General features: G+C 38.4%; 2 long non-coding RNA genes across 2 annotated transcripts in view; both read left to right on the top strand.

The window, feature by feature from the left end:
- The first annotated feature begins 9,882 nt into the window (after window positions 1-9,882).
- The window catches only part of LOC144365911 (uncharacterized), a 76,388-nt gene continuing 61,632 nt past the window's right edge, over window positions 9,883-24,638 (top strand). Inside the window, exons 1-2 of the long non-coding RNA XR_013424634.1 lie at window positions 9,883-10,184; window positions 11,610-11,665. This is a non-coding gene — a long non-coding RNA (uncharacterized LOC144365911). The remainder of the gene's footprint in view (window positions 10,185-11,609; window positions 11,666-24,638) is intronic.
- On the top strand, window positions 20,754-23,478 carry LOC144366349 (uncharacterized). The gene is made up of 2 exons (XR_013425412.1): window positions 20,754-20,951; window positions 23,073-23,478. It is a non-coding gene; the product is annotated as an uncharacterized LOC144366349 (long non-coding RNA).

The following is a 24,638-nucleotide window of genomic DNA, read 5'->3' on the forward strand; positions in this document are numbered from 1 at the left end:
CCCTCCCTCTCTCTCTTCATGCCTTTCCAAGGACAAGGCTGTGTTCCATAAAGCCAGATGACACAATTTGATAAACAAGCAGACAGCCATTAAAATGAGTGACTGTCAAAAATTTTCCGTGCTTATTTGTTATTAACGACTCAGAATCCGAAGGTGCAATTCAAATTGTTTATTATTGTTATAGGTTTGTAGCAATATATTACAGTTTACGCCTTGGCTTGGAAGTTGATTACAAGTTTTATGAGACTGAGTGCCTGTTATTGGCAATCTTGATGTTTTCTTTTTCCCTGTAACATGTCACAGACAATTGATTTATATGTAGTCAGTGATTTTTTTTTATATCATATCATTTCAGTTAAAAAAAGTAAAGAAGAAAGTGTAGATTATGGAATAGAAAGAGGATAATGAAAGCTACGTGAGTCACATGGAGGGACTTTAAAGGATATTATTAATTCACACATATTCCCTAGAATCCATCCGGAGAACATTTTATATTCTTTGTGAGACACAGAACAACAAGTCATCAGAGACTTTTTATAAACACAGGTGGTGCTTATTAACTGAGAAATAAAAATTTTACACTCCTGATGATTAGCCTAGGCAAGTTTTCATGTGCTTCTGCACTTTTGGGAAATGGTTTTTATTTTCTTTCCTATTTTTTTTCCCCTCTCTCAATTCTGATTACTTTCATTCTATATGAACAGCTTGAGTTAGTGGTGCAGTGATACCTAAAATATCTCTGACAGATTTTGGGGGAGAAAGATATCAGCAGTCTATTTTACAACAATCATTGTAATAAAATATGACACTCTACAAATTTTAACAGACGTGGCCATGCAGGCTCAATGCAAATAAAGACTTTATATGTGAACCGAGAATAAAGATTTCTATCCACAAATAATTGGCTAAAACAGGGAAAATTCAATTTGCCTGTTTTATCTGTGTTTGCTGTACATTGCTTATATGATTTTTCTTTATAATTACCAGAGTTGCCTAGTTATTTTATAACAGTTTTGGTATGGGTAAGAAATAGTACCAAAACAGTAGCAGAAACCAACCAACCATCAATAACAACAAAAAGAAAGAAGGAAAGAAGGAGAATCAGGAGGATACTGTGCATTGAGGAGAAGAAAGTACAGAAACAAGGAAGTCATTCCTGTGCACGGTGGTGTACGCCTGTAATCCCAGCAGTTTGGGAGATTGAAGCAAGAAGATCATGAGTTCAAAGCCAGCCTCAGCAAAATCGAGGTGCTAAGCAACTCAGTGAGGCCCTATCTCTAAATAAAATACAAAATAGGGCTGGGGATGTGGCTCTGTGATTGAGTGCTCCTGAGTTCAATCCCTGGTACATTTCATTTGAGGGTAAACACGGAGGTGGTTTAATTATAGTATATGTATTCTGAAGGAGAAAGAGATTGCAGAGAAAATGTTTGAAAGAGGAGACCTTAGAAATCTTTGAAATCTTTGAAAGAGAAGGTTTATAGCGTGAGGAGTTGTGAATTTAAACCTGGAGGGTAGGAGAGTTGAGATGTCCATATGGATGTTTAGAGTAGGTTTGGAGACACCAGAGGACATCAGCAAGCTTTGGATCAGAGGCTGAACAGAGGATTTCGAATCCAAGGCATGCTGTAGAGATGGTTTATAGGACCATTTGCAGATGTGGGAGCCCTTTTTCTATGAACCAGAATAACTTTTCACAACCTTCTATCATTTCAATTTCTATTCAGTGTACTCTATACAGAAATATTTTAGATATACACAAATCCATGTGTATGATAATTAGCAAGGGCAAATCTCTGTAGGTGAATATACATATATCTGTGCATCTATTTAAAATATTTCTCCAGTTGAATATTTGTGCATTTATTTATTATCTATTATCATCCTATCACTTCAGTATCTGTCTATCCATCCCTCTGTCTTCCTGCCAGCTGTAATTCATTAAAAATTTACTTAAGATAATGGCAGGAAAGATGGTACTCTAAAACCATTCAGTATTCAGAAATGGGAAAGTATCTAGAGAAAATGCATTATATGGATTATAAAGGAAGTAAAATGTACACAACAAAGCAGGGGACCCAGAAAGCAGATAATCAAGAGGCAGGGGGCTGGATTGTTGGTCCTGGCTGTAATATATATATATTATAGATAGAAGTTTTTCTATAAGTGTCCCCTTCATATTTTTGATACCCTTAGGTAGTTTACAAGGTGTCCACAGGCAAAAGGAGTGATACAAGGGAAAAGCAATGAAAATATTTTACTCATGAATATTACTCAAATGTGAAAAATTTTGACCAACACAGAAATCATATGATGTTTTATAACTGCTACAGTATTGAAGTCAGCATGTGCTCTACTGGGGCTATGCTCTTTGGTTGTCTTGGCTAATATTCATGTAAAAGAAAGCTGTTTTTATTCAGGGTATATATTTTCATGATACTTGGGTTTCTTTTTTTTAACTTTATAAAATTTTTATTTGTTTTGTTATACATGACAGTAGAATGCACTTATGTACTCTGATATATCATACATAAATGGGTTATAATTTCTCATTTGATAATACTTGGGTTTTTGTCTTCAGTTTGTAAAATGCTCACTTTCATGGTGACCATTGGGTTGTATCGTGTCCTCAATTTACAAAAACCGCAATGACTATAACCTTGGAACCAAATATTTAAAAACAAAAATCAACTACTTGAATCACTGAAGAACAGGCAAACACTAAAGGGGCGTTGGAAACCAGACCAAGGGAGTGGAACTGAGGTTCATGTTTCTTAAGACTTTCAGCTTGGAGGAAAATACCAGTCGGTACCCATGTGGGACTGTAAGACGTGGATTGAAACTTAAGAAACGACAGTCAAAGATGAGTGGAAACTCCAAATCTGAGTAACAGCTTTGTCCAAATCTCTGAGTAACTCCTGAACACATTTGAAGGACAGAATCAAGCAGCCTAACCGAAGCCAAAAGAAGTAAACTGAGGTTTCACGTTGGCACTTGAGTTTAACCAGTTAACTGCTTGCTTACAAAAATACATTTGAGAGAAATGAATAGAATTCATAGTTTCTGCAAGATAGTTTTCCTAATGTTCAGAATACAACCGACAACTTGAAGACACATGAAGAAAAATGAAAATGTGATTCATATTCGAGAAAGAAAGAAATCAATGGAGATTGGTCTCAAAATGACCCAGATGTTGGTATTAGCAAACAAGGCTTTTAAAGCACCTATTATAATTATTGCTTCCCGGAAAAAATATGCCTAAAATGAATGAAGATATAGGAAATATCTGCAGAGAATTATAAACTATTACAAAACAAAGAGAATTATATGATTGAAATATATAATATCTAAAATGTATGTATGTGACAGCATACTGGATATGATAGAAGAAAGAGTAATTGACTTAAAATTTTGCAGTCTATAGGATAAAGAGTCAAAAATATCTACATCAACAAAAAACTCATAAATCCCCACAAAACCATGGAAAATATCAAAGTGTTGGGTATAGGTATAATTTGAGACTCAGAAACCAAAAACATAAGAATGGGAAGAAAAGGTATTTGAAGTAGACCCCATATGAGAATAAAATATGTTAACCAGGGAAAGACATTTTACATACATGGGAACAACGTTTCAAATAATCACTGATTTCTCATCAGAAAGCCTGGAAAACTGGAAAGGAATGGAATAGTTTCCTTAAAGTTCTGAAGGAAAAACAAAAACTATCAACCCCCAATTGTAGGTTCATGGAAAATATCCCTTAAAAATGAAGGCAAAGGAAAAGCATTTTCAAATTAAAAGCAATCAAAAGAATCTGTCAACAGGCGACCAGTTTGAGAAACACAAAGTTCTTCTGACTGAAGGTAAATAATACCAGATGGAAATTTATATTTTCAGGAAGAAATGAAAACCATCAGAGATGGTAAACATCCAGGTAAATATAAAATAAGTTTTTCCTCTTTTGTTTTCTTTTAGAAAATATAATTCTATTTAAAGCAATAATTATACACTTTCATTTTTGGGTGGTGTGTATTACATGTAGATGTAATACATATGTCAACTATAGCATAGGAGATAGGAAAAAGTACAGTTTTGATTAAAAAATTCTGAAATATTAAGGGTAAATATTGTACTCCTTATAAAATCCATTTAAAATATGCAAAGCAGTGATGATGTTCAACAGCCAATAGATAATTAAAATGGAACTTAAGAAATATTCCATACAAACAGAGATATGAAAACTGTGGCATATACATGTAATAAGAATTGTAATGCATTCTGCTGTTATTTCTTTTTAAATCAATAAAAAATATTCAAAGAATCTAAAATAAGAGGAAAAGAGGAACTGGGGTTCAAAAATAAAGAAGGACCAATATCAAAAAACAGTAAAATATTGTGTTGTTCTAATTCTAATTGCATTGTCCGTACACTAAATATTAGTAGACAAAATATGTCAATCAAAAGGCAGAAATAATCTGATTGGATGAAAAGTAAAACCTAACCATGCATTATCTACAAAACTTGTTTTAAATACAAAGACATAGATGGGACAAAAATAAATAGATAGAAAACGAAAAATAGTAAACACAAGATGAGTAGAGTGGATTTAATATTAGAAACAGCAGACTTTAAGACAGAGAGGATTAGTAAAGAAAGGACATTTCATGATGAAAAAAAAATAGTTTGTCAGGAAGTGATAATAATCATACACGTGTTTAAGTGTGATGACAAGGTTTCTAAATTAAATGGAGAACTAGTCAATAGCATAAAAACTTGAAGGTATAACATGCCTCTCTTAGCACTCAATCAATAGAACATTTATACAAAAAATTAATTAAGTCATAGGGTATCAGAACAACTTTGTTATATCAACCATGTTGACTAATTGATATTTACAGAATACTATGCCCAACCAATCCAGAATTCATATAATTTCAAATTTATATGATATGATCAACAATGTCATAAAAGTTAGCACATGCTATGTGGTATAAATTTCCATAAATTTAAAAATTATTTGAAATCATACAATTCTCTAGCGAAATTACACTAAGAATAATTATAAAACTCTACATATTTGGAAATCAATCAATGTTCTCCTAAGTAATCACAAGGTCAAAAAGAAATCATAGGGACATTAGAAAATATTTTTAATTGCACATAATGAACATACAATATATTGAAATTTGTTAGATACAGCTTAGAAGGAAATTTAATATCTATTTGATAGATTGTTGATCCTTTGCTTTTTTCTAGCAGTTACAGTGTTTCTGGTCTAATCCCTAGGTCTTTGATCCACTTTGAGTTGATTTTAGGTTGAGAGACAGAGATCTAGTTTCATTCTTCCAAATATGGATATTCAGTTTTCCCAGCACCATTTGTTAAAAAAAGCTGTCCTTTCTCAGCATATGTTTTTGGCACCATCATCAAGGATCAAATGACTGTATCTATGTGGATTTTACTCCATGTATTTTTTTCCCTACTTAATCAGTCTTTATGTCTGTTTTTATGCCAGTATTATGCAGTTTTTGTTACTGTAACTCTGTTGTATAATTTGAGATCAGGATTACTCAGGATTTCTTTGGCTATTCCGGGTCTTTTATTCTTCCTTACAAATTTTAGGACTGTTTTTTCCCTAGTTCCGTGAAGAATGTCATTGGGTCCAAGTCAGGCACTGACTTCCTGAAATAAAACCAAGCACTGATAAATAGGATGGCATAAAAATGAAAAGGCTTCTGTACAGCAAAGGAAACAACAGAGCTTTCAGAATGAGAGAAAAATCTTTGCCAGCCAATCTTCCAAAAAATGGGGTTAATATCCAGAATATGTAAAAAAAACTCAAAGAACTAAACACCAGTAAATAAATAAATAAATAAATAAATAAATAAATAACTCAATCAAGAAGTGGAAAAAAGATCTAAACAGATATTTGTCAAAAGAAGAAAAACAAATGACCAATAAATATATGAAAATGTGCTCCACATCCTTAACAATCAGAGAAATGCAACATAACTACATTGAGATTTTATCTCACTCCATGGAGAATGGAATCATCAAGAATACAAATAACAATAATTGCTAGAGAGGACGTGGGAAGAAAGGTACACTTATACATTGTTGGGACTGCAAATTGGAACAACCACTTGGGAACAAAGTATGAAGTTTGCTCAAAAGACTAGGAGTGAGCTAGCATAGGACCCAACTTTTCCACTCCTTGGCATTTATCCAAAAGAACTCACATCAGCACACCATAATGATTATATGCATACCAATATTTGCTGCACCCCAATAGCCAAGTCATGGAACCAGTCCAGGTGCCTGTCAGCAAACAATCCAGTAAAGACAATGCAGTATATATACACACTGAAGTTTTATTCAGTCATAAAAAAGAATGAAATTAAGTCATTTGCTGGTAAATGGATGGGAATGGACAACATTGTGCTAAGTGAAGTAAGCCAGATCCAGAATGTCAAAGGGCTGAATGTTTTCTCTTATGTTGAAGCTAGAAGGAAAAAAAATTTTTTTTAAAGTTCTCATGAAAATAGAAGGAGAGCAAAAAAGTAGAGGAAGGGGATCCAGAGGGAGGGAGGCGGGTGGGTCTAGAGATATACTGGGGAATGAAATCTACCAAATTATGCTATATCCACTTAGGAACATACCATGATGAAGGCTGATTTGGTATAGAATTATAATGCCATAATCAACACATTGATAACAATAGAAGGGAGGTCCATAGAGAAGAACTCATGGATCAGGGGAAGAAGGAGGGAAGGAAAGGGAAGATACTGGGGAAGGAGACTGATCAAATTATGTTATGTGCATGTATAAAGACGGCACAATGAGTTGCACTATGATGTATAATTATAATGCATCGATGAAACTTTTACATATCAAAGAAAATAAAAGGAAAAGACAATTTTTAAAAAAGAATAGCAAACTTGAATGACTTATAATTTCTGGCCTTCAGACTTAACATGTAGCTCTGATTATCAAGACAGCATGCTGAACACCAAAGGATAGACAGATAGGTCAAGGGAAAAGAAGAGAGAAAAAGACCCATGTTCATTCCAGGTGAAGTTTGTTGAGTAGTTCTCTCTCTTATTCTTCCAGTTTTTCTGTAAGAGTGAGATTATGTCAAAATAAAAAAAATTAAGAAGGGATTATAAAAATATTAAATGATCTGATCAATAACACCAGGGTAGATTCTAATTCAATGCTAATTAAATTGGCAGAAGAAATTCATCAATCACTTGTACTAAAACAACATCATCATCAACAACCACCACCACAACAACAAAACAAACTACGCTTATTATTCTGAAATGTACAACTTCCTAAAGGTTATTCTACTTTCTTCCATTTACAACTTTTATATTACAGCTCTGTGCATATTTTAAGGTGTTATGAATGATTCTATTAAAATGTAAAAGCATATACATTTCAAAAATTAAGGCTTAGCAAGCTACTTGGGGACATTTTATTTATAAAAATGAAAGCGAATCTCTGACTACACCTTGAAGCCATGCTTGGCTGCCCATCCTAGCCCCTCAGCCTTGTCCAAGTTCACTTGTCACTGAGATGAACAGCATCCATGGGTGGTGATGGTTTTCTGCCTCAAACCACTATGGCTTCATGTTTTCTCCGTTTTCAGGATTCCCCAGAGTGCACAGCTCACAGGCATGGCTGCCTGGAATTGCTGAGGGGTAAGCACCCTGGGGAGTTTTACAGATACATATCCCTGCTTCCCCTTTCCTCAATGGGACATTTCCAGGACATGTTCCAAACAATTTCTCAGATGGAATCCAGTTGCCTGTAGTATCAAACCACTTGATAGCTCACTCCTGGTTGGTTTTCCCCCTGCCCAGTACCATAACCCATCTGCTTACTTATACTGCCCAGGTCACATCACAGATAACTTTCTACACCCTAATCCATGCTCAATGTTTGCTTTCAGGGAAACTCAAACTACAACACACCATTATCTTAAAATAAAGAAGGGCATATGCCTGTAGTCCCAGCAACTCAGGAAGTTGCAGGAGATTCCAAGTTCGAGGCCCAGCTCAGCAACTTGATGAGGCTCTAAGGACTTAGTGAGACCCTGTCTCAAAATTACAAAAAACAAAAACAAGCATAAAAAGTGGACTGGTGGGTTGGGGTTGTGGCTCAGTGGCAGAGCGCTTGCCTGGCATGTGTGAGGCACTGGGTTCGAGCCTCAGCACCACATACAAATATAAAAATAAATATATTGTGTCCATCCACAATTACAAAAGAATAAACTGGGGATGTGGCTCTTGGTTAAGTGACCCTGAGTTCACCACCGATGCCGAACACAAAACAAAACAAAACCAAAAATAGAAACTTATAGGATGTGAATAATATAGTCTGAAGCAAATCTGTAGCATTAAAAGTTTTCATTATTAAGAAACAAAGAACGTGGATGTGTAACCGATGTGATTCTGCAATCTGTATACGGGGAAAAATGGGAGTTCATAATCCACTTGAATCAAATGTATGAAATATAATATATCAAGAGCTTTGTAATGTTTTGAACAACTAATAAAAAAAAAAGAAAAAAAACAAAGAAAAATGTAAGCATTAATCTATTCATTAAAAATTTAGAAACAAATATACCCAATAAAAGTAGAAGAAAAGTATACAGATAAGCACACACAAAATAAATATTAGAAAACAAAAATAAAATATATTATTAAATCCAAAAGCATGCCCTTTGAAAAAAAATTAAGAATCTACCAATTTCTGAAAATTCTGATATACAACAGCAAAATGAAAACAAGTGAAGATAAAGAAACAAAATATGTGGTACTTTGATCAAAAGTGAGAAAAATCAAATAATTTAAAAATAATGTGACATATCATATAGTCTCTAATGACTTGAATGCTTTGGCAAAATGAATGAAGAGAATATGAATTATCACAAGTAATCCAAGAAATAGATATAACTGAATATAATCATGGATGAGGTTTAAAAAGCTTTTGAAATGTTATTTAAAGATTCTCTAAAAGAATAAATAAAGTACTAAAATGCTAGATTCTTTTAACAAAACTTCTGTCATATTTTCAAATCATAGTTCGTTCCCAGGCTTCACAGTCTCTAAGCATAGATGAAAAGCTTTCAGGTTCCTTTCACAAAAGTTAATAACCTTGATACTGAAGTTTGAAAAAGATAAGTCAAAAACAGGAAAAACCACTGAATAATTTTTCTGAATATGCTTACGGTGGATAAAAAATATCTATAACCAAAAGCAATGGTATATGAGGCAGTTAAAAGAGGTTTTGCCATTTATAATTAAGAATAAAACATGAATGTTTTTGCCATTTTCAGTTTGTATTGTCCTGAAAGTCCCAACTATTAAAGGAAGGAAAACAAAGACACTAAGAGGTAGTATGTTTGTTATTGTGGGGAAAAAAATTTATTGATAGTCCAAAAATTGCAAGAGATCAATTTAAGTGCTGTTAAAACTAATTAGATTAGTTGATTAATTGACTGATTAATGATTTTTTTTTACAAGGGGACCCTGAATATAATAGATAAATAAAATAGAAATTTATTTTTATTTCTCACAACAGTCCAGAGGTTAGTGGTTAAGAATTCTAGAACTGCTCTGCTCTATATGGGGAAACAAAGACACTTTGTTTCAGCTTTCTGTCCAATAGTTCTTCAGAACAGACATAAACAGAGTTGATGTCATGGTTCAGAAAGTAAATATGTAAATATTTTAGGCTTTCCAATGCACAGTCTGTGCAATATTTTCTTTCATATTTTCTCCCTCCCTCTCTTCCTTCTTTCTTCCTTCTCCTCTCTTTGATTCTTTCTATCTTTTCACAACCAATTAAAAGAATAAAACCATTTTTAGTGCAAGGGACATACAAAAAAAAAAAAAATCAAGCTACAGGTCAGATTTGGCCCATGGGCCATTTTTGCTAACTCTTGCTTGAGACTGTTTATTTCTTTCTCTGTGGATAAAGGGGATTCCTCTGAAGTCTGCGTTTCAGGAGAAAAACACAAACATTTTGAAGATGTCTCAGAAGTTGCATATACCAAGTCTATTTCATGTCCCATCAGCAGAATGGTGTTACCTGCCTAGACATCCCTGCAAAGTGGGCTGGGCTGGTGTTGGACAGGCTGAAGATGGCTGGATATAGCTCCCTCTCCAAGGACTCTGGTGAGCTCTTTTTTTTTTTTTTTAAGTATATAGTCAAAGTCATGTATGTACTCAAGGTCATAAAACATTTGCTTGTGAGCTTAGGTTCACCTATGTAACCTGTTGGCCTTTCTTGTCTGGCCTGCATATGAAAAAGGCCTATTGAAGTATGCAGAGGGAAAAGGGGCCTGAATGCTGGGGGCCATAGGCTGTTGCTGCCTCCAAATAAAGTAGATCTACTCTCCCCATTGTGCCTCCCATCTTCTTCTACCTGACAGGCTCCTGAATATGTTTCCCAGGGTCTGAACCTCAGCCCCAAAGCTGGGAAATCTGGGTAGTCATGTGACCAAGAAAAGGGGAAGAATATACTGGATGGGACAACTATAAATTTGGCTTTCAGGTTAAAACTTTTTAAAGAAATTAGCATTGATACTTTCCTGAGTATTGGTAGTTATCAGTTAGAAAATCTAATGGAAAATGAAAACTTTACAATAGTAAAGTATCTCCAGTAACTTCCTAGAAAATTTTGAACCAGAAATGTTCAGGCTCTACCTAAAGAAAATTTAAAAACATATAATAAGGTAAGTAAAGTTGACAAAAGAAAGAAAAAGTTGTTGGGTGGTAACTGAGAGCTTAGGATACCTATGTTAAATTTTCTTTAATTTATAGGCTTAATACAATTTTAATTTAAAAATGCAAGTTTACTCTGTGGATTTGACAACAAAACTTTGAAATGTGTCTGAAAAACGAGGAGGGAGAGAAGTCTCAGAAGGACATTTAGAGAGAAGTGAAATGAGAGGGAACTTGTATGAAACTGTAGATGCCATCAGTCAAAAGGGGCTTAGAAGAGCACAATAGGGAGAAGAAAAAGCCCATTGACCCTTCTAACAAGATTTTGACAAACAGAAGGTCCTAGTTAACCATTTTTCTGTGTGACCTTAGGCAAGTTATTTGATCAATTCAATCATACATCTAAACCAGTAATACAAACTTAAAAAAAAAATTTAAGGATTATCATTTTTTTTTTACCATCTCTCTATCCTTCTGTAATCTCTAGGAATGAAAAGTGTCATCTAACTAAAATAATATTAAATCCCATGTTCCTAGTGTATTCACATCACCTGGGATTGCAATTCATGCCTGTGATTATGGATGATAATGATGTTGAAGAGGAGGAGGAGGAGGAAAAGAACTGATAAATAAATAAGACCTCCTCTTGATATGCTACGGAATTTTTTACAACTATTTATCAAAGAAGCAGTCATTGGTTTGGATAAAGAATTCTTTCCTGAATTTAAGTTCTATTCTAGCCACATATTATTGGGAATATTAACTTATCTGTGGCTCTATTTTCTCATTGGTAAAATTCAAATGGTAACTCGTTCATAGACGGGGATGTTAACACAGCAGCAACGCACCATTTATTGATGACTTACTCTGTTTCAGGCATAAGATGCTGATAATGGATCAAGCCATTTACTTCTTCACACAAATCCAAAGAGGTAGGTATTACCACCACCATTATCATCATCATCATTGTGGGTATTATTTGCATTTGGCAGATGAAGAAACAGAGATAAGGAGTTTTCTATAATGAACCAAAAGTCACACAGCTATTTATTGCTGATATGAAGACCAGAACTGGTACAGCTCTTTGCAATTAGCATACTAATTGTGTAAACGCCCATCAATGGGTTCTTAATGGGAAAAGATAATAAATGACAGCACAGGTGATAGATAATAAATAAATAACTGTTGCATCTGGATTAGAATAGATGGGGAGGAATCTGGGGCCCCTATTACACGGGCAGTCAATAGAAGCTGCATATTGTGTTCTAGCTGGTCTCTCCTGTTGCCTAATCTTTATTCTAAGAAAGGGCAATTTAAAGGCTCAGTGAGATTTTGTGGCTAGGGACTGGTTTGCTTGCAAAACACTGAGGACAGGGCTTGTCATGTGATAAGCATTCAATAAATGGGGCTATCAATGTTATGGTTGACCTTGTGACCAAAAGGTCTAGCCAAGTCCCTACCTTGTCATAAGCCGCTCAGTAGTGTTTATGGATCGAATGAATGCTTTCGTATATTTCTGAATCTCACATTTATGATATTTCTAAATTTTCCTGGAGTCATGATTTTAAGGTACTCTGCTGTATCAAGAAAGTATCTTAATATAATCTGCTGTGGAAAGTCTCATAGTCTTAAATCAAATTTTGTTCACAACACCATCTTTCCTGTTCAAGTTTGGATTAGAACTCCTGAATTTGTCAGGAAAAGATAATAGCCTGCAATAAAGAAGATAACAATAATTCACATTGAATCAACAAATGTTGCTTAAATAGTTAGGAGAAGTAACTGATTACTTCCCAGAATTCTGGTTGACACACTTTGTCATAGACAGGCATTGTAATCCAGTTTCACAAAATCCAGTGAAATAAATTCCAGAAAAATTGATAGATTTCAAAAGAAACATATACTTGCAGCATTCCCAATATGATTGGTTTCAATTGTAAATTAAATATTTAAATTGAGACAATGAAGAGAGCGAACTGTTTTACGTGAGTTTTATGGGTTCACTAATGTTCATTTATTTCAATCCTCTTTATATATTTTGGCTAGAAATCTCTTTATGATAGTGCTGCTTAACAAGTAAAAATGTCCCAGAAAAACATTATTTTATTGGGGGTGGGATTTTGCTGGGGAAAAATAAAACCACCGGAGACAACAGGTAAGTGTAAGAATCGTGCCTTATTTGGAATTTCACTTGCTAGCGCAGATGGTGCCTGTATTCAGAAAATTGGGGTTTTGATTTGAAGAACTTTCTTGTGCTATTTTAGACTTCTTTATCTACAGCCTGTAATCTAGTTTACACATCATTTGCAATTGGGGCATCCACGAAAGAGGAGAGAGAGACCCTATTTTGTGAACTCTCGGAGAGAGGAATTCTTAAAAATATGAGAGTGGAGAGGGAGAGGAGGGCTGAAAAAAATAATCCTTCCCTTTCTGTATTAGTTTCCGATAACATTTCCAAATAGCTGTTGAGACCTCAATTTATTGAGCCTAACGGAGACAGATGAAATGGCTGATAATGATTAGAATGCGCAGCTTCACAGAGACCATGTGGGCGTGGCCAATTCCTTTCTGAAGGGATGGAGGAGAGGTGAGCGCAGGCAATTCAGCCTCTGGGCTTTCCCGCTAACTGGGAACTGTTGGTAAAGAAGGTCCCTGCTTCCATCAAGGGCATTTCTTCCATTTAGTGAGCACGCAGGAAGCAGACATTGCCCAAGTACAAGGGTTCAGTTTGCAGCAAGCCACAAATCACATTTCATTTATCAGGCCCTACAGATGACAGGATATCATGGAATCCCCGGAGAGCCATATTCATTAAAAAGAAATCTTAAGTAATTACAACAATTAATTGACTTGAAACGGTTTCTGGTGGATAAGGTTTACATAATTCATTTGCCAGACAAAACAAGCTGATCAAATCTGGGAACATGTTATTTAGGAGCATCCTTCCATCAGACATTTACCTTCATGGAAATTTGTTCAGCCACCAGAGCCTATTTTTCCCCTTAAAAGAAGACAGTCATTTATAAAGTGAGAAATGAGGACCTGAAAAGGTCGGTTACCGACTCTCTTTTGAGTCTATAAAATGGTGCTGCAGCCCCTCTGTATTTACCATTTACTAAGGTTGATGGATGAAAATGAAAATGGATTGCTAATTGAGAACCCTCTCAAATTGGGTTTGTGGTTTTGATCAGGTATAGGTGGGTCCAAGAGCTAAACAATTGTTTAGCACAAGATCAAGGTCCAGTCCAAAGACTCCAGTATCCCTCAAATAATGCATGCATGTTCAAATTAATATTTTACCAGCATTTAAAAAATTAGTTATAGACGAACACAACACTTTTATTTTTTTAAAATTTATTTTTATGTGCTGCTGAAGATCCAACCTAGTGTCTCATACGTGGTAGGCAAGCATTCTACCACTGACTATAGACTATAGCTGCAGTCCCAATATTTTGCATGCATTTTTAGCTGTTAGTCGTGAACATTCTAAGTTGTTAAAATATGGGGCTTATGATTAAATTTGGAGAGAAATATCACCGAAGAGTATAGGAAATAATAATTTCAATGTGCTACGAAATATGTTTTACTAGTCACCTTGTTCAACGTAATATAGCCATATTATTAGGCTTCTGCTATTTCAGAACCTATTATTTTAAAGAAATGATTTGGAGAAGTCCACAGCACAGGTAACTGTCCTCTGATGTGCCTTACAAAAAAGCATATGCTATATAAGTTTTGAGATTGCCATATCTTTTTTGGTTCATATATTTAACACATTTATTGATTGGTTTTCCCTCATTAGGCCTTTCTTTGCTCCCCTTTCCTTTTTGAAAAATTTAAATTCATTTTTTTTAGCTGATACATAAAAACTATCCATGTCCACGGGGTAATGTGATGTTTGGAGACATGGATACATAATGCAATATTTCAGTCAGATTAAACACATCTCAAAGGTCTATCATTTTTTTTAGTAGGAAAACTTTCAAAGTCTTTAATTCCAGCTTTTGAGGTATAGAGTACAGTGTTGTGATGACCCCAGTGAGGGTCACTAATGCATCTTGCTTTTAGAACTCAAAGGGGTGGCTTTGTTCAAAGGACCAAAGATGAGACTCCCATCCACAAATGATGGAATTCTCCAGTTTGGTTCTCCCACCTCAAGCCACAGAATGGCTTCCTCCATTTCCCTGCGGACACTTGCTGAACACATGAGCTCAGGGCCCAAGGGAGACACACCAAACCAGAACCAGCGGGTGTGGGCTTGGTCTCTGCGGTTGTGACAGGTATCTCACCCAAACCATGATGACCATCGGTGAGGTTCAGAATCCTTGAAAAATGTGTAGAGAGAATTTCTGTTCATTGGTGCTTTAGAAGTTACTCCATTTCTACTGTAAAGGTTTCCCTTATCTTCATGTATACCACTCGTTGGAGTGTTGTACAATATTGGAATCTAGAATTCCAGAGAAAAGTTGAAGTATTTGGGTTCTATTCATCTAGAAAGCTTGGTTGGGCACTGGAAGCTGGAGCTACAAAATGCATCATGAAAAATGAAAATGGAGGGGGGCATTTTTTCTTGGATATCTGGCAGCTAGATAGATGTTAGTGTTCATTCTATTTTTAGGGTCTATAATTTCCATTTGGTTTGACAAAAGTAACTTCCATCTCTTTGCTGAGATTTTCTGATTCTTTGTTTTAAGAGAATCTGTAAAATCTATCACTGAAGTGATTTTATGACAGTTGCTTTAAAATCCTTTCAAATGATACCAACATTGAATTCATTGGATGTTGTTGTGAGTCGAGCATTTTGGCTTTTATCTTAAGGGGCTCAAAGGTCTCATTTAATTCTTCTTCTTCTTCTTTTTATACTGTGGATTGAACACAGGGGCACTTAATTCCTGAGCCACAACCGCAGCCCTTTTTAGTTTGTATTTTGAGACAGGGTCTTGCTTAGTTGCTTAGCACCTTGCTAAGTTGTTGAGGCTGGCCTTGAACTTGATCTCCTCCTGCCTCAGCTTCCTGAGCCACTAGGATTATAGGTGTGCACCATGACACCCAGCCTGATTGAAATTTTTTACTTCTGTAGGTCATCACCCAGTATAGGTTAGTTCCTAGCACCTTGTCTAATTTGATTGCAGTGGTCATCTAATTTTCTGAGTCTTTACTGAGTTAATATCTACTTGGTTACATGCTGCCAGCAAGACCCTTACTGGTGCCTGCTGGGGCCAGCCCCAGAGCTGAGCAACTTCCCCAGGTGAGCCTCCTCCATGATAGACCTTGGGAGGAATGGGAGTTTCCAGTGTGGGGTGGAGAGGGAGCTTCTGTGGGCAGGGACTTGTTGTAGGGCAGCTGTGGTATCTCTCTATGGAGAAGATGAGACTAAGGCCATGCAGAACAGAAGAGCATCCCTCCTGGTGGCTTATCATTAGTGGGTCTCTGGGATCCAATCCCTTTGTGGTGGTGGTGGATGGTGGCTATCACTCCAGTTGTTGGAGTGACTTCTGCTCATCCTTGTGGGGGAGTGGGGCTGTGCTAGCTGCCTTCTGTTGCTAGGCTGGAGTTGGGACCCAGCCTGGGTCTGGATTGCCTTCTTGTATCTGATGGGACTTCAGATGTCCTGCCCCTGAGATGTTCCTCCAGTTCTGGGCCCCAAACCATATGACTTTCATCTTTCCATTTTTTCATAATTCTTTCTTGGTTGTCTCTTGTGCTATTTCTAGAATTTATAGTTATCTTCGATGAGGAAAAGCAGCAAGAAATGGTTCTTATACTAGGGACAGATTTCAAAAGAGAATTTCCCCATCGAAAATCCCAAAGGTGGATTTTTAACAATAACTTCAAAGCAATGTTTTTTTTTTTTGTTGAGATGTAAGAACATCTAGCCCCAAATGTTTTTAAAATGACTTTTTTTTCCTGTGATGCTACTTAAATGAGATAAGATGTGTTACTAAATTGTTTGCCTACTTATGTTTCTGTTTGAAATTACACATTAAAAATACCATGAGGCTTGAGAAACTCTATAATCTGGGGCAATGAACCAAAAAAGAAATATTCTGATTTCATTTTCTGGTTATATATCAAAGAAAATTTCTGTTCTCATTTGGCATTTCCTCCCCCCCCCCCCCCCCCGTCATCTTTGAATGGATAATTGATTATTTGAGATAGAGGGAGTTTCTGGAATTCAACGCCAAAAGTTTTTCCTAAACTTTGGGCTAGTGGTGCATCAAAGCTGCTTGATTGACAGAACTGCCAAGACAACTTTAAAAAGTCCCAACCTCTCGGGTCTCACCCTCTAAAAATTCCTTGACCAATTATAAGGATTGGCCACATCCTGGTAACTATATTTAACCAAGAAGTAGGGACATCTCCCAAATGTGATAGACCTGGAAAGAAAAGGCCCTTCACCCGGAGTGACTGCAAGAAACTCAAAAGGATCACTGAAATATGACCCTGGCAAAGATTTTTAAAAGGCTAGCACATTTTAAAAGGGTAAATGAAGAACCCAAAGCTGCTGAGGAGCACGACAAGAAAAACACAAAGGCCTTTAGCCTGCAAGAAAAACGATTGAAATCCTCCATCTCAGACTTAGTGAGAATAAGCCTTGTGTGTGTGGGGGGGTGGAGCTGGTCACTGTCTGTTCCAGGAGGAATTGGCCTTTGAATGGAGAGAATTCAATAGGAAGCCAACCAGTGTGGAAAAGGAAGGAAGGAAAGAAGGAAGGAAGGGAGGAGGGGAAGAGGTGCAGGATGCTCTGGGTGTAGAGTGGTGGCGCCAATTAAATGCCAGTTACGTGATTTACTGTAATGCATGCAGCTCAGCAGTCTGGGAACCAGGCTGAGAGAGCAGAATTACATCAGAACCAGAGAAGTGAAGCGAGTGCAAGGTCAAGGGATAGAGGGAATTTGGAGTTTTGATAGGAGAGGCTAAATGCAGACTGTTGGATCAAGTGGGAAAGCAGGTGACCTCAGGAGAGGCCAGCTGCTCTGCAGTGAGTGAGGCCAATGGACCAGAGCTGACCACAAGGTGAGGGAAGGATTCAGAAAGAGGAGGATGTGGAGAGGAGTCCTGATCTGGAGTGGTCCTCACTTTTCCTGGTCTGTGCGATGAGGAGCAAGCAGTGTGGGTTGCAGGAGCCACGGGCAATGTTTTGCCCAGGACAGTGTTTCTCGGACACCAGTGTCATCAAGAATCACCTGGAGGGTCTGGACCCCACCCCAGAAGTTCTGATTCAGTAAATCCACCCAAGGGTTCACATTTCTGACCAGCTTTCAGGTGATTCAAATGCTGATGTGCTGGGATCACACTTTGAGAAGCAGGGACCTAAGAGAATTTTGGCTTCCATTAGACTGACCCATTTGGAAAGGATGAGGATGAAAGAAACCTGTCCATGGTGGAAGGTTCCAGAAAGCCGTGTAAATGTGGAGAAATAATTGGGAACCTGGGGTTCAGGATGTGCTGCACCAGAGTAGGAGTTCAGCCTTCTCACGGTCTGGGATGAGCAGGCTGATTCCCACATGCTCTCAAATAGCTACGAAGTGTGTAACCGCAGTTCATGCGGATCCAAAACTGGCTCCCTTCCACGCATTTTAACTCTGCTGATACCAAAAAGAGGAGAAGCTTGCTTCACTGTGTCTGAAAAAGGGCCCTGGTTCGGAGACAAGTGTGGAGTAGAGTTGGCAACCTCTCAAAAATGGACAGCTTGGCTGCAGAGTCCTTTAGCAAAACCTAATCGTTATGTGGAATTTATTTTCTTTCTTAAAGCCTTTCAATGACTTCCCATCGCTTCTGTGATACAGATGACTGACTGGGTTTTGCATTCTCAGATACATCCAGCCATAAATAAAAATATATTTTTTAAGGTGGGCACAGTGGTGCGGGTCTGTGGTCCCAGTGACTGAGGAGGCTGAGGCAGGAGAATAGCAAGTTCAAAGCCAGCCTCAGCGACTTAGTAAGGTCCTAAGCAACTTAGTGAGACCCACTCTCAAAATATAAGAAAAGGGAGAGGGTGTAGTTCAGTGGTAAAGTGCTCTTGGGTTCAATCCCTAGTACAAAAAACAAACAAACAAACAAAATACCATTTTTTTAAATGTTCAATATGCTCAGACTTTTTTTCCTTGTGATTATTCTCTAAACAATACAGTAAAACAGCTAGTACAGCACTTGTATTAGACATTATATTTGTACTATATATTGTACTAGCTATTTTAAGTAATCTAGAGATGATCTAAAGTATACAAGAGGATGTGGGTAGGTTATATGCAAATACTGTGCCATTTTATATAAGGGATTTGAGCATCCACAGATTTGTGGAGGCCCTGGAACCAATGCCCTGTGGCTATCAAGGAACAACAGTACTATGTACAAAGTCCTTCACATTCTGGCCTGAGGCAATATCTTTCTTCTTTTCGGACTCTAGTTGTTAAGGACCGAATCATGTTTTCTTTCTAGTATCAAAGCTTTCACATGCTCATGGCTTTTCTTAGAACACTTTTTTTTCCTTGTGCATTATTATCTGGATTTTACTGATTATTTTAATATTGACCTGGGTGTCTCTTTTGGGGAAAACTTTCTTTAACTATTCCAAGTGGAGCAGCTTTCTCCTGTTTTCGAAGCATGACTCACAGCTGTGAATCCATGTTTTTAATTCATTTTCCACTTGCTACCAATAATGCTGGAATGGTAGAGGGGTGACCCACTTGTCCCAGTTTGCCTGGATTTCCCAGGTTTTACAGTTCTGTTTTAATCAGTTTTTTTCCCCTTCGCTGTGTGACTAAAGGACCTGACTAGAACAACTGTAGAGGAGGAAATTTTTATTTAGGGATTCATGGTTGACCTCTCCATCCATAGTAGGCTCCATTCCCTAAGGCTCCAGGTGAGGCAGAAGCACATGGCAGAGGGAAGCAGCTCTCATGATGATCAGAAAGCAGAGAGAGTCTCTACCCTCCAGATACAAAATATATACCCCATAGTCATGCCCCCAACCAACCACTTCCTCCAGCCACACCCCACCTGCTTCCAGTTACCACTCAGTTAATCCCATTAGGGTTTAATTCACTGATTAGGTTAAGGCTATGACCCAATCATTTCTCCTCCAAACCTTCTTGCATTGTCTCACACGTGAGCTTTTGGGGCACACTGCATCTAAACAATTAACAAACTCCAAGTCCAGTGTCCTGGGAAACCTCAGCCCCAGGATGATGGGCACTATACCCACAAATCAAGCTCTGAGGTTGGCACAGGTGGCCTGCTCCAAATATTTGCATGAGGCAGAATTGAGGAGTTTTTAAAGTAGATAGATAGGGAGTTCTCTCTTAGCCCTCAGTATCCCTCTGACCTCATTAGGCTTTACCTGAGGAGGGAAAAAATGTGACTAAGACCCACTCTTCAAAATGATTTCTGCGGTTTGCTTCCAACCTTTCATTTTGAAATTCAGTACATGGGTTTAAACCTATGGGCACATTGCAAATCAATATGGGAGTCTGGCTTGCTGAGTGTGGGGGTCTCTCTCCATTTGTTCCTTCAACAGATAGTATTCTTTTATGCCCATCTTCAAAATACCCCCTCCTGTCCACAAGTACACTAGTAAATAATATTCACTTTCTTCAGATTTCAAATATCATCTAAGTAAATGCAAATGCAAACACTCTGGTAGGAGATTGCCTTAAACTCTTATCAGCTGCCAATCTGAAGGCGGATTGAGGATTAGCGAGGGCTCCAGGGGACAGGGCTATAGGTAGTAGGATTCTTAGGGTGTCCAGGGTTAGTCTGCGATGACTGACATCCAACTTCCACTCCAACGTCCCTTTTACCTGTGCACTCATGGGGACATGACGTCTCTCTAAGTAAATGTATGATCTGTGCCAATGAAGAAATGAGGTGCATCACTGGGAACAAGATGTCCTGAGTCCAGCTCCAATAAACAAACTTGGTCATTCATCTGGAAAGTCCTTTGTAATTTTTAACAGACTCTTGAGTGGTTTAAAGTGTTTAGGAGTGTTTATTAACACAGCATGTCTCCGAGTCCGCATCAAGGATTTCGGTCTTCCAAACAAGAAAATTAGAAAGCATGCCTTGTTCCCACAGCGATACGGGGAGGGCAAAGGCTATTAGGACAGCTCATCGTCTACGATATTAAAAACACCCTGACAGGCTCCTGCAGGCCCAAAGAGGGACCCGCTGGAGCTGGGGGTGGGAAGATCTGCTGTGGTGGCAGCTGTCCGGCAGGTATGTCATCAACTTGTTCCGGCTTGTGACTTGAGAATGAAGTAAGGAAGGAAGGGAAACTAAATGGCTTCTCCTCGGACCTACGCCCCTACTTCAGACATGGAGGGAAAGAGTGAAGAAAAGTAGAGGTGGAGAGCAAATGGGAAAGAGGCCGAGGGCTGGTTTTCAACTGCTTAGAACCCACCCCATTCACAAAGTAGAAGCACCAGACCCCTTTGTGGTCCCATCTCACGCAGGGGTCCTGGAGGAGTGCAGAACAATCCTCCCAGTGTTCTTGGCCCTGATGGCCATCTCAGAGAGGTGCTTCTATCACGGGATGAACCGGGGCAGAGAGAGTGGAAAAGATCAACCCAGACAGATCCACGGGTGCTTGTTCCAGTTGGCTGCATTACAAATAATCCAACACTTTTTGCTTACGACAACCAAGATTTTTTATTATATCTCGTGACTTTGTGGGTCAAGAGTCTGGGCTGGTCTTGGTTGGATGGTTCTTTTGTCCTGCATGGCACCTACTGGTTACTTGGTGGTGGTGGATTCAGTTGGCAGGTGGGCTAATTGGGATGATCCATGACAACTTCATTCAAGGGTCTGGTACCTTGGAGAGTATGGTGAGTTGAATAATGGCCCCCAAAGATATCTACATCCTAAGGAACTCCTGAGTGTTAGCTTATATTGCAAAAGCAATTTTGCAGATGTGACTAAGGATCATCAGCTGGAGAAATGATCTGAAGTTATCTAGGTGGGCCCTGAAGGTCATCAGTAATGACCTTGGGAGGGCAGAGAAAGAGGGAGATTTAACTACAGCAAAGAAGGCAGCCACGTGAGGACTGACACAGATGTTCCTTTGGGGGCTTTGAAGATGGTGGAAGAGGGCAAGAAACAAGCAAACCCTAGAACACAGCTCTCGTTGCTTGGAAAAGGTCAGAAACAGATCTCCTCTAGAATCCTGGAGGGGGCAAGGCTTTGCTGACACCTTGGTCCTGCCTAGTGAAACTGACTTTGAATTTCTGACCTCCAGAAGTATCAGAAAACAAGGATGTCTTGCTGTAAGAACCAAGATGGTGGCAATTTGTATAAGGAGCCATAAGAAGCTAGTACAGCAAAGGCAATTGAAGACAAAATCGATCTCAGACTATTGTCAAGAGAGATGCCATGGTCTCTACAGTCTGGCCTAGGACTTCTTTTATGGGATTTCAAGGCTGTCAGAAAAAGTGTTCCAAGAGACGAAATGGAAGCTTCCAGTTTTACAAGGCTTGGGCAAAACAATCATAGAGCCTGCCCAGATTCAAAGGAGGAGACACAAACCCCACTTCTTCATGGAAAAAGTCTCAGGGACTTTGTGTCCATCTTTACATTTCAGGATAGAATGCTTTGAACACTCATGTCCTTATGACTGTGGATCAGCAGGATGTTTTTAAGCTGATTCAATCTGCTGACTACCAAAATCCTGGTTCTGTGATGGGTAAAAGCATTTATCAGCTTGACATAAGACACAGAGTGATATAGAATCTTTTGTATTCCTTACGGAATCCAAAGTCACATTGCCTTAATTCACTCTGAAAGAGATCAAGAAAACATACGGGTTTTCCATTGACCATTCAGTCCTTTATAGTATTTCTGCCAAACCTATTAGAAGACTGACATTGTATCAGTAACCATGACCAGCAATATACTAGGCACCGTGGCAAAACCAACAAATCTTCATTGAAAAACTGGTTTCAAAATAGGGGAGCTTGGTTTTCTGTCTTCTTCAGGCTGAGCCTAATAACTGCTATGAACTGGACAGATTAGATGGTAGCTTCTCAGAAAACTTGATTCTCCCCTCCACTGTCGGAGGGGTGGATGTTGGAAGTCAGTTAGGCCCTTTCTCACACATTGTTTCTTTTGATTCTCATAAGATCCTGTCACTCAGCTTATTATTATGATTATACTTATTATTATTAACAGGAAAGGGAACCTGAGAAAAGTCACTGTGCTAAGTAAATGATTGAGCTCAGACTGTGGGTTGGCCTTCCCTCTCTTCCCAGCTGAGAGAAGGTTCATGGGGATAGACACAAAATGCAAGGACATAAAGAAGTAGTCCCCACCCCCATTTCTCTTGCCTTTCTCTCATTTTTGCAGAAGCATGCTGATCTCACACCATGGGCTGACTCGACAGGTGTCCCAGCATTTAAGCATCTGGACTTGAGATGGAGCTGAGATGGGGGTCACTGCATTAGCCCCACACACTGTACCCTGGCGGATATCTTGAAGCTCTTCAAATGATACTTTTTTTTTTTTTTAATTTGCTGCTACAGTGGGGAATAGTGCAGTCAGGATAATAGGGACTTGCTCTTTGGTCACAAAAACAAACAGGCTGGACTCACCAGGTTGAGAGGCTCAATTGCTTCTTACCTACTCCAAAGTATGTGGGTATGCACAGCAGCCCCTGGAAAGTGCAATGCTTTGACCCTCTCTGAGCCATCACCAGACCTTTAAGAAATCATAACAACATAAGAGCAATAATAAAGGTGAAGCTTTTATTCCACTTCTGGAAATTGTTGGGGTAAGGGATTCTTTTCTGGTCAGAAACTTGCGGAACCCCTTTTCTTCTGTGACAACACTGACTGCACATCTGGCAGTTCTAGCAGAGTTCAAGCTCTCTAGCTGGTGGAAAAGGCTTAGGGTCCTGGTTGAATTATGCTATTACCATACACCTGCACTTTTCTGTGAGAGTTGACTACAGGCCAGGCATTTTACCAGACCCTTTATTTACATTATTATGATTTGCTCAAATTATGTATTTCCTTTAATACCCCTTCCAAGGAAAGCATCTAAAAATTCCCATGTCTAGTGACCCTCCCCCCCCATAAAGAGAGCTACTCAGCTCAGATGACAACATAATGAGAGTTTTGTAAACAGGGTAAAGTTAGAGTTATTCTCATAATGTTTTATGATGTTTTTATGACTATAACTCAAGATTCAAAAGTTATCACAGCTGGGCACAGTGGCACACGCCTGTAATCCCTGCAGCTTGGGAGGCTGAGGCAGGAGGATCAAGAGTTCAAAGCCAGCCTCAGCAACTTAGCAAGGTCCTAAGCAACTTAGTGAGACCCTGTCTCAAAAAAAAGGAGTGGGGGGTTGGGGAGGGTGGCACTGGGAATATGGCTCAGGGGTTAAATGCCCCTGGGTTCATTCTTTGGTACCCCCCCAAAAGTGATTACAATGTTAGTGAAATTCACACATCAAAATTAGACAGACTCTATAAAGACTCATGGTAAATGATAAATGGATATCAGTAGGAAGAATGGTATTTTGTTCTTGTCACTAACCAAAAACATGGAAAAAGTCAAATACATTGAGAACATCTCAATTTAGGAAATTCTACCCCTAGAAGGGAACTGGAAATGGCCATGTAACTAATAAGATTTTATTCAATTGCATGTCACAGAAAACCCCAAATAGTGTCTTATTCCAGATTGTCTCCGCCCCCACCCCCTCCATAAAAGGACCCGAGGGTTAGATCATACACTGTGGCCTGGTAGCTCTAGATCATCAGGGGTCCAATGCACAAGCTCTCTTCTCTCCCCGTGCCATTGATCCACTCCGCACGTTCTGGTGGCCCAAGGTGTAGGAGACTTTCTGAACTCCAGCCAATGCAACTGTGTTTCAGCCACCAGGAAGGAGAAGGGAGGTGGTCGAAGCAAT

Source organism: Ictidomys tridecemlineatus, chromosome 8 (genome assembly GCF_052094955.1).
Source record: "Ictidomys tridecemlineatus isolate mIctTri1 chromosome 8, mIctTri1.hap1, whole genome shotgun sequence".
Taxonomy (NCBI): Eukaryota; Metazoa; Chordata; class Mammalia; order Rodentia; family Sciuridae; genus Ictidomys; species Ictidomys tridecemlineatus.